Source organism: Sus scrofa, chromosome 1 (genome assembly GCF_000003025.6).
Source record: "Sus scrofa isolate TJ Tabasco breed Duroc chromosome 1, Sscrofa11.1, whole genome shotgun sequence".
NCBI classification, from domain to species: Eukaryota; Metazoa; Chordata; class Mammalia; order Artiodactyla; family Suidae; genus Sus; species Sus scrofa.
The window spans coordinates 18,212,212-18,221,040 of record NC_010443.5 but is presented as its reverse complement, the minus strand read 5'-3'; the positions used below and the strand labels follow the sequence as shown (position 1 = coordinate 18,221,040).

General features: G+C 40.3%; 1 protein-coding gene across 1 annotated transcript in view; it reads left to right on the top strand.

The window, feature by feature from the left end:
• Positions 1-8,829, top strand: part of SAMD5 (sterile alpha motif domain containing 5) — a 406,625-nt gene that overhangs the window by 68,981 nt on the left and 328,815 nt on the right. The gene's annotated exons all lie outside the window — the stretch shown is intronic.

Sequence of the window (8,829 nt, the reverse complement as noted above, 5' to 3'; positions counted from 1 at the left end):
TGAGAACTCCAGTCATTTCATGTTTTATCCATGGCGTCAAGAGTAATCTCTTCAAAGTGAAAAAAATAAACTGATCCATACTTATGACAGATGATAAAATGTAGCACAAAGGAGGGAAAATGCAAATGTCAGTGGAAAGAAGAGAGATGTGGGTTTGCATTTCTTTCTGCCACCTAAATCTCTGCGGCCTTGACTTCACCTATGTCAGGATCGTATGAACTATTTGTGTAGTGCTATATGCATGTAGTAAGTGCCCAATAAATGTTAGCAGTTGTCGTTAGAATTCCTTTTCATGTTTGACAACCATGCTGTTAAATTGTGTGATGAACTAAGACCCAACGAGTTCCTACATGATCTTGTTTAAGAAGAATTGAATGAGAAGTCCATCTGCAGGTACCACATTGGGTGCAGGGGGAACACAAGGAGGAATGAACAAAGGATTTACAGGGTATGGGAGGAGGTGGATGTGCTGAGGATTCAAACTCTATCAAAACAAAATGGCACTAGTGCCATATAAATTCCTAGTACGTGCTGCGGAAATAAAGAGATGTCTATGATTTAGATGAACTGTCTTAAAAGGTGGTTAGGATTTTGATTGTTGGGGGGTAGAAGTGGAGTGAAGGAGGGAAAGATTTCCAGATGGGGAGCTGCACGAGCAGAGGCCTAAAGGGATGAAAATGCATGGTGATTGCAGAGAAAAGGATATTGGCCAGTGGCTCTGGAGCCCAGGAGCCCAGGACAAATAGGTGAATCAGAGGAAAATACGGCTGTCATAGCTTGCAAGCAGGTCTCAGAGCCTCAGATATTATACTAAGAGGATATATTTAATATACTGTATATTTCCAAGCGTTCTTTCTCAAGGTGCATGGCTGATGGCATTCATGTACCCAGTGTATTTTCATGCAACAAAACATGTACTGAATCCTTACTCATGCCAGGCACTGTTCTAAGTACAAGGGAAAACTAGACATAGTCCTGCCATCATGGAGAGTGTCTTTCTAAAGAAATATAGGTGTGGGTCATTTAGTGCAGGCTATTCTTTTCCTCTTTCACTCAAGAGGACATATTAGAATGCAAATCCATGATAATCTGGTTATGATGGGGAGAGCCTAATGCATAAAATTGACAATTATGCACAGCCTGCTGCTTTAAATATACTTGTCAGCAGATTACTAGTATACTCAAAATCCATGCCAGCTCTTCTGAGGGTCTGCACCCCAGCATTGACAACTGCCACTCAGGTTTTGGAGGGGGGAAGTGATGTAATCTGAGCAGGAACCAGAGGATGCTGATATTAAGGCTAGTCTTCTGAGCATCGTCATCCCGTGAGTTCATGGGCAGCCCTTCCCTGCGCATCCCCTGAGACGTCCTCTTCTTTATTTGTTGGCACCACCTCTGCACCGTAACAGCCAAAGGCACAGGTCTCATCAGGGCACATCTACCACAAGCCTTTTCCTCTCGTTAAACCTCCCCTCCGTTTGTTTTATTCACCATTCTCATTTCTGTAGTTATATTTGTCTGGACCAGCACTGTCAGGTAGTCACCAGCCATACGTGACTGCCGAATGTTCAGATTATGGCTTGTGCTACTGAGGAAGGCAAATTTAATTTTAATTAACTTCCATTTAGATGTCTTAGGTGGCTAGCAGTGAATATTAGACAGCATGGATCTAGACGTTCGAAAAATGTTCAACTCCATAGTCTATTTCTTTGACAATCATATGTCTGGCAAATTATTACATTCAACGTTTATAGTTTTAAAGTACCTGGAATTATTTTTCCATAGCCAATCTATGGGTTTTTTTTTTTTTAATTTAAAATTCTCACCTGGATCTGGGAGCGGGAAAGTCGAATTGCTCTTCACTTTTTGTCTACACATGGCTTTCCAGCCCTGGCAGCAGGCAGAAAAGAGATGCCACCCCAGGGGTACAGCCCTGCTGTGGCTTTTTATTTTAATCTACCTCTTGCCATTATCTATCCTAGGAAAAGAACAATTTTCTTCTTCCTCTCTTTTCTAAACAGGCTATCTCAGGGTAAAAATTGCAAAAGAGAAGAGGTGGCTCTGTTTGGACAAAAATGTACCCTGGAAAGAGACATGATTCCCCTTATGAGGCTCCCACTTGTTAAGGGATATGGGGCAAAGGAGAGGGAGGGGTTATCTGATAGGTAACTCCATGAACTGAATGGTGCCATTCATTCCTAAAGGATGCACGAGAGCAGGAATCCATCAGCAGGGCTAGGGATCTAGTGCCATCTTGGACATGTCGAGATCTTTGTGCTAAGACGTGCAGTCGGATGTGGGGTATATGTTTGCACCTCTGAGGAATGGTCTGTTCTGGAGATAAATGTTTGGGGGTCATTGGCACATGTTAGTGAAAGCTACAGTAATGATAAGATGGCCCAGACACAGTTTGTAAGGTTAGAAAAGGAAAGGATGAAAGACAGCACATAGCCATAGTATTGGTATTTACATTCAATAAAGAGTAGGGACTTTGAATCAGGTAGGAGGAAAAAGCAAGAGAAGACAGTCCCCAAAGATAAAAGGAGAGACAATTCCAGGAAAAAGATTTTCCAGTTAAGGAAGAACTGGAAAGTAGCCATTAGATGAAGCCCCATGACATAGAAAGTAGAGACTCCAGAGAGAACAGGTGACGTGGCTTTGAAGAATGGGTAGGAGGTGAGAAAACGAGGGCAGCAAGCATGGGCCACTGCTTGGAGAAGGTCTGTCTGTGAAGGGGAGGGAGCTGGAATGGCTGTGGCTGGCGGGAGCTGAGATGGGTGGAGAGGGTTTTGGATTTGGTTTTGTGTAGTTCTGAAGGTGAGTTAGAGTTGGGTCTTGTTGGGGGTGGGGGAGTGGTCCATAGAGAGGGGTTGAAGATGCAGGAAAGGAAGTGAGCATATCATCCAGGGATGGTTTCCTGAGAAGAGGGGGCATTTGGTCCAAGAGCAGATGGAGGGAGGGATGCCTTTCAGTTTAAGATGGAGAGGACCAATGTGGCCACAGGTAAGTTAAGAGGCTCGGTAGATAGTAAGAAAGTCCTGTCTTAGGGATGGCCTTGCCAAAACTTGTTTTATGGCTAAGACTCTCTGTATTCCTGAAGTGATCTTTCTATTTGACCTAATAGAAATACACTCATAGAGTCAGCTGTGTTTCTGAAGCTGGTCCAGGGCTTTAGGAAAGAGATAGGTCTGCTGTCATCTGTAGAAGGATTTCTCAGCAGCAAGTAGTTCTGAGGCTCTAAAATCAAAAGATGCTCTAAGTACCCCTTGAGTAAGTTAAAAGCAGGAAACGAGACTGATAATCACTTTGGCTTTCTTTCTTTGCAGTTTGTATTGCCAAAAACAAAAACAAAACCCAAACCCTCTCAAAACACATCCTTGAGTTTCTAAGGTGTAGACCCCTCAGCTGTGAGTAAGACTTTGGATTGGCTTGGCGCTGCATCCAGAGGTCCAGCGTTAGGAGCACCTGCTTGTGTAAGACAGGGTCTGTGGTGCCTGCCTGCCTGCCCACCCGCCTCGGTGCACAGCTGAAGCCTTCATTGTCTTTGCAGGTGCCAGAAAACACAGTTGCTTCCAGCGGATGGGGTGGGTTAAGATCTGGGTGGCATTAGCTTCTGAGAAAATCTTGTTATGCAAGATGAAAATATGACTAAACATTAAAACACTTAATGATTTCTTAAAATAACCTACCCCTTTCATGACATCAAAAACAGGATGTATAAAACCCATATCTAGTTTTCAACATAAACATTTCATTATGTGAATATTTCTCCAATGTGAAACAGAGCAGCTGTTTCTCCAGATGCCACATCAGGGCTCTGGAGGGAAGAGTTGCTCAATCCAATACCAGAGTTAGACTCGATATTGAGAGAAATACTATAAGATGTATCTGGTCTAATCAGTAAGCCTCAGTGAACCAAAATTTAAACACACAGCATGGAATTAATGCGAGAATTTGGATTACATTCTAAACAAGCGAAATGTAATTGCTATGCTTTTGAGCTTACCACATTCTAATTCTTATTATTTAAAACCTATTAAGAATCCATCACAAGAAACTCTCTTTGTTTTTCCTACAATCAGTTGTCATTGTGGCAGCCAATTGTTTTGAGAGAGAAAGTACAACATTATTATTTATGAGAAAGAGCTGACACACACAATCCATATATTTAGCTGACTCTAATATGTCTGGGCCAGCATATTAAATCATATGCATAACTACTTGAAAGATAGATCCAGAAGGTTACAGGTAATTTTTATGCAGGAACCATCAACCCTATACTGAAATGAAAAACTGCTCATAAAGTCGTCTGTAACCTATTGCCATTCTGCAAGTAGAGTGGTGAAATGAAGAGCAAGAGAAATTTATGGAAGGATTCCATTGCCCTAGAATGAGTTCCCTGATAATTATGTAAAAAAAGTGGAATTAAAAAAAAAAATCTGCAAAAATGGCAAATTTTCTGGAAAAAACTTCCTAGGAAGAAAACTATTTGATTTTTTTTTTGACAAATAAAAGTCTATGGAATATTCCTCTGTTTCTAAATTATACATAAATAAAATGTTCACTTATATTGCTTAAAAAAATCCTTAAAATATTCACTTATAAAGCTTAAAAAAATCCTTAAAATATTCTAACACACTTCAAAAAGTATATGATTTTAGTAAATATTTGTGTTGTCTGTCCATGTGGGAAAAATACTGCCAGGTCAAATGGCAATATGTTAACAATTCTTATCTCTGATTGGTGTGATTATAGGCATATTTATGATTTTTCCTTTATTAATGAATATTAGCCCCGGGCGTGTATTACTTCCATGATTACTAAAACACAACCTACCAAAAAGAAAAAAAAAAAAAAAAACCCACATGTTTCAGACACTTTTACGGAGAGTTTATAAACACCTTTCAGAGGTTTTTGACTAAGGACTTCCTTTTGTCTCTCAGACTCATTTGTCTTTACATTATAGTATATTTATGAAGGACGTCTTTCCTCTCTGTAATTTGATCCACTTCTTCTTTAACTCTTCACCACTCAGGTTCCTTATTCTAAGATTCCAAAGACCACAGCATTGGTTCTGGGCACTGCTCACTTACTCTGAAGCTGTCCGGAGCCCAAGTCTTCCACCTGCTTTTCCAGCTCAGCCAGGGCTTCTCTGGCCTCGCAGCTGCGGCCCTGGCCAATTCCTGGCCCACATCCCTCTCCTTATTACTGGATAACGAAACCCAGGGACCAGGCCAGGAGGTGTGGGAACATGGCTTCGGGTGACATTCGTACCCCTAATTCTATTCCGTGTCTTATCACTGATGAATTATATATGTTACAATTATGTACATATTTTGTGAGTGTAATATACTTTCTTAGCATAAGTAAATGAGGACACGTGTTTATCGTTCAAGTGTTTCAAACCACTAATTAGATTAGCTTCGTGAGTGCCTGGTGAAATGTAACTTTTGTGTTATCTTTGGCAGATATGATATCAGCTATAAAACCCTTATTAGAAAATGTGACAGAAAGGAAAGAAAGAGCATGAGAGAAAATCTTTGACTTCACAAAAGCAACTTGCTGGCAAACATAGATGTAGCAAATCGGTGGTTCTTGGAGTTCCCATGTGGCTCTGAGGATTAAGGACCCGATGTTGTCTTTGTGGGGTTACTGACCAGTATCCATGAGGATGTGGGTTTGATACCTGGCCTCGCTCAGTGCATCAAGGATCTGGCATTGCTGTGGCTGTGGTGTAAGTCGGCAGCTGCAGCTCCAATTCGAACCCTAGCCTGAGATCTTTCATATGCTGCACATGTGGCCCTAAAAAGCATGTCTAAATGTATGGTTATATTAAAAGTATTTTGTGGGGTTCTAAAGATTGCACTCATCCATATTAACTCTGGATGCTTTTTCCCCAACCTCTGATGCCCTGGTCACTTGAGTGAGACTCTGTTATTTATGGCAGGTATGTTGGTACAGACCAAAGGTTGAGAACTATTTCAAGTGATATAAGAATCTAGAGAATGTCATGGCAACTAGATGGGGATCTGTTAATGGAGAGAGGTGGAGGCCAGTGGAGGATTTTTAAACACTCACAGTTTCAAATGAAAAGCTGCAGGGATAACTCCAAAAGCCACTGTAAATATTATCAGAGGGAATGGAGGCAGGAAAGGATGAGGCTGTTGGAATTATAGCTCGAACCCTTTCCCAGTGATTGTTAAGTCAGAAAACATGCCCCCAAAGTCAATAATTAATCTCACCAAAGAGAATACGATTTTGCTCTTTAGAGCTGTCATGGACTCACTACTAACGGGAGCGCTTTGCTGCCTTCTCTTAGGAACGATACCTAATGGGCAAGAACTATTAATGAGAAGGCAGCAAAGTGCTCCCGTTGGTAGGTGCATTAAGTCTTTCAGGCCACTAGGAATTCATTTAATAAATTACTACTCTAGCATAAGAAATCACGTCGTAATAGCCTGAAAAAGTCTTCCAAAGGAGCAGCAATTTACTTCCTTCTTTTCAGAGGGAAAAAGTCCCATACACGGTATGAAGACCCTGACATTTCTTTGTCATTTCAAGGATTCTCATTTTTTGGCCTTTAATTGTGACACTCTAAAGAACTTTAATTTTTTTAAGTCGTAATGTGCCATCTCAGTTGGAGAGAGAAAACATATACACATAGTCACACCATGAATGCTGAAACCAGCTAGTGACAAGTGAAAGTTCAGTGTTGACATAAATCCTGCAGAAAGGACCACACACACACACACATACACACACACAAAGAGTTGTAATTTAAATGAAATTTTCTCGGTGCCTCTGAATGCCTTTATGACAAAAAGAAATGGGTCACACCAAAGAATGGGGTGGGAGTGGATATTAGCTTGGAGCTAACAGTCATCCTTAAGGAGAGCCATCATGTGGCGCCATGATTAATTAAGGCATCTGCCAGTCATATGGGCTTTTGCATCATCGCTTTGAAAAGGGCAGGAAGCGTCGATATTTACATAGAGATCATACACTCATATTCGGAGCACTGTCACTGCTTCTCTTGGCAGCCTGTGTCTTGTTGGCAAAATGTCTTCAATTACGGGCAAACTGCCTAGTCTCATATCATCACAAACCAATTTGTTAGGATGTGTGTATTTGGAAAGCTTTGGGAAACAGAACTATTTTCCTTATTTTAAAAGGGTGGGGGAAAAAATCCTTGTGTACATAGACTCAAAAAAAAAAAAAAACCACCCAATCTATGAAATTTTACGCATAGCAATATTTAATAAAATGCTTAAACCTTTCGCAAGGGAAACAAACTAGAGAAGAAATAGCTGCGTTGATGTTGACGTAAATTAGCTCTTTGGGTGTTTACAAGAGAGATTGCTTAATGGAGAGACTAGAATTTTTCTGCCTGAACTCTGCCTTTAAGCTAATCAACAATGCCACAGTCTTTCTTTAAATAAGTCCACCTTGCCTAGATTTTTAAAAAAATCATCATTTCCTCTATACTCTGTGAAAATAATGGGGGTTAAAGTACTAGCTAGTGTAACTTACATTGTAATGATATGAAGATATAAATAATAGAAATATAAATATAAAGATATAGTATGGAAAAGAGCTTATGGCAGCAAAAATAAAATAAAGACCAATTAATAAAACAAAAGGCAAAATGAAGAAATACATTAGTGTTCTTCCATTTTTCTTACTCCTTGCCTTTTCTTTCCCATAGGCTGGAAGAAAAAAATTATGGGAGCTAATAAACAATTATTAGAACATAAATTATGTATTCTGTTGCTCCTTATCTACAGTTTTATATGTTACTTTAAGAAGATAATAGCTGCTATCCTGCACCGTTGCTTGTAATATGAATTCTGATAAAAAGTGCTATTTTCTGGAGTTCCTATCGTGGCTCAGTGGTTAATGAACCCAACTAGCATCCATGAGGATGTGGGTTTAATACCTGGCCTCGCTCAGTGGGTTAAGGATCCAGCGTTGCTGTGAGCTGTGTTGTAGGTCGCAGACGCGGTTCAGATCTGGCGTTGCTGTGGCTGTGGTGTAGGCCAGCAGCTACAGCTCTGATTAGACCCCTAGCCTGGGAACCTCCATGTGCCGTGGGTGCGGCCCTAAAATAAGACAAAAACAAAAAGTGCTATTTTCCTATTAGATTTACTTATGGAGTTTTAAGAGTATTTATTTGTATATGTGGAGCGGATGGGCAAGGGATCTCACTGTACAGCATAGGGAAATGTGTGTGATTGGGTCACTTTGTGGTATAACAGAACTTGATGAAACAATGTAAATCAACTATACAATAATAGTAATAATAAAGACAGGAAACAAAGTATTTATTTGTGTGTCTAGTGTTTAATTCTTGTCTTGCTAGATTGGAAGCTTCTAAAGTGTTTTGTTTTTTTTAACCACTGTCTTCCCAGTGCCTGCCACACCTGTTATTCTTGCTAAAAATATTTTTTTGGATGACTCTTAAAGACATGCTGTGCTGGAAAAATGTCATTTCATATAGTAAATCTAAAATTTTGTAAAATAAATATAGATGGTTAAGAGATATTCTACACTCATGACAAAATGAATATATTACTATACCAGTAAGAATGGACGTGTGAGCCATGGAATTTACCATATGATTACTTTTTCTATGTTTCAATAGCTTTTTCAAGACTTGGTGGGGGGAGTTCCTACTGTGGCTCAGCGGTCATGAATCTGACTAGTATCCATGAGGACTCGGGTTTGATCCCTGGCTTTGCTCAGTGGGTCAAGGTCCGGCATTGCTGTGGCTGTGGTGTAGACCGAAGCTGCAGCTCCAGTTTAACCCCTAGCCTGGGAACTTCCATATGC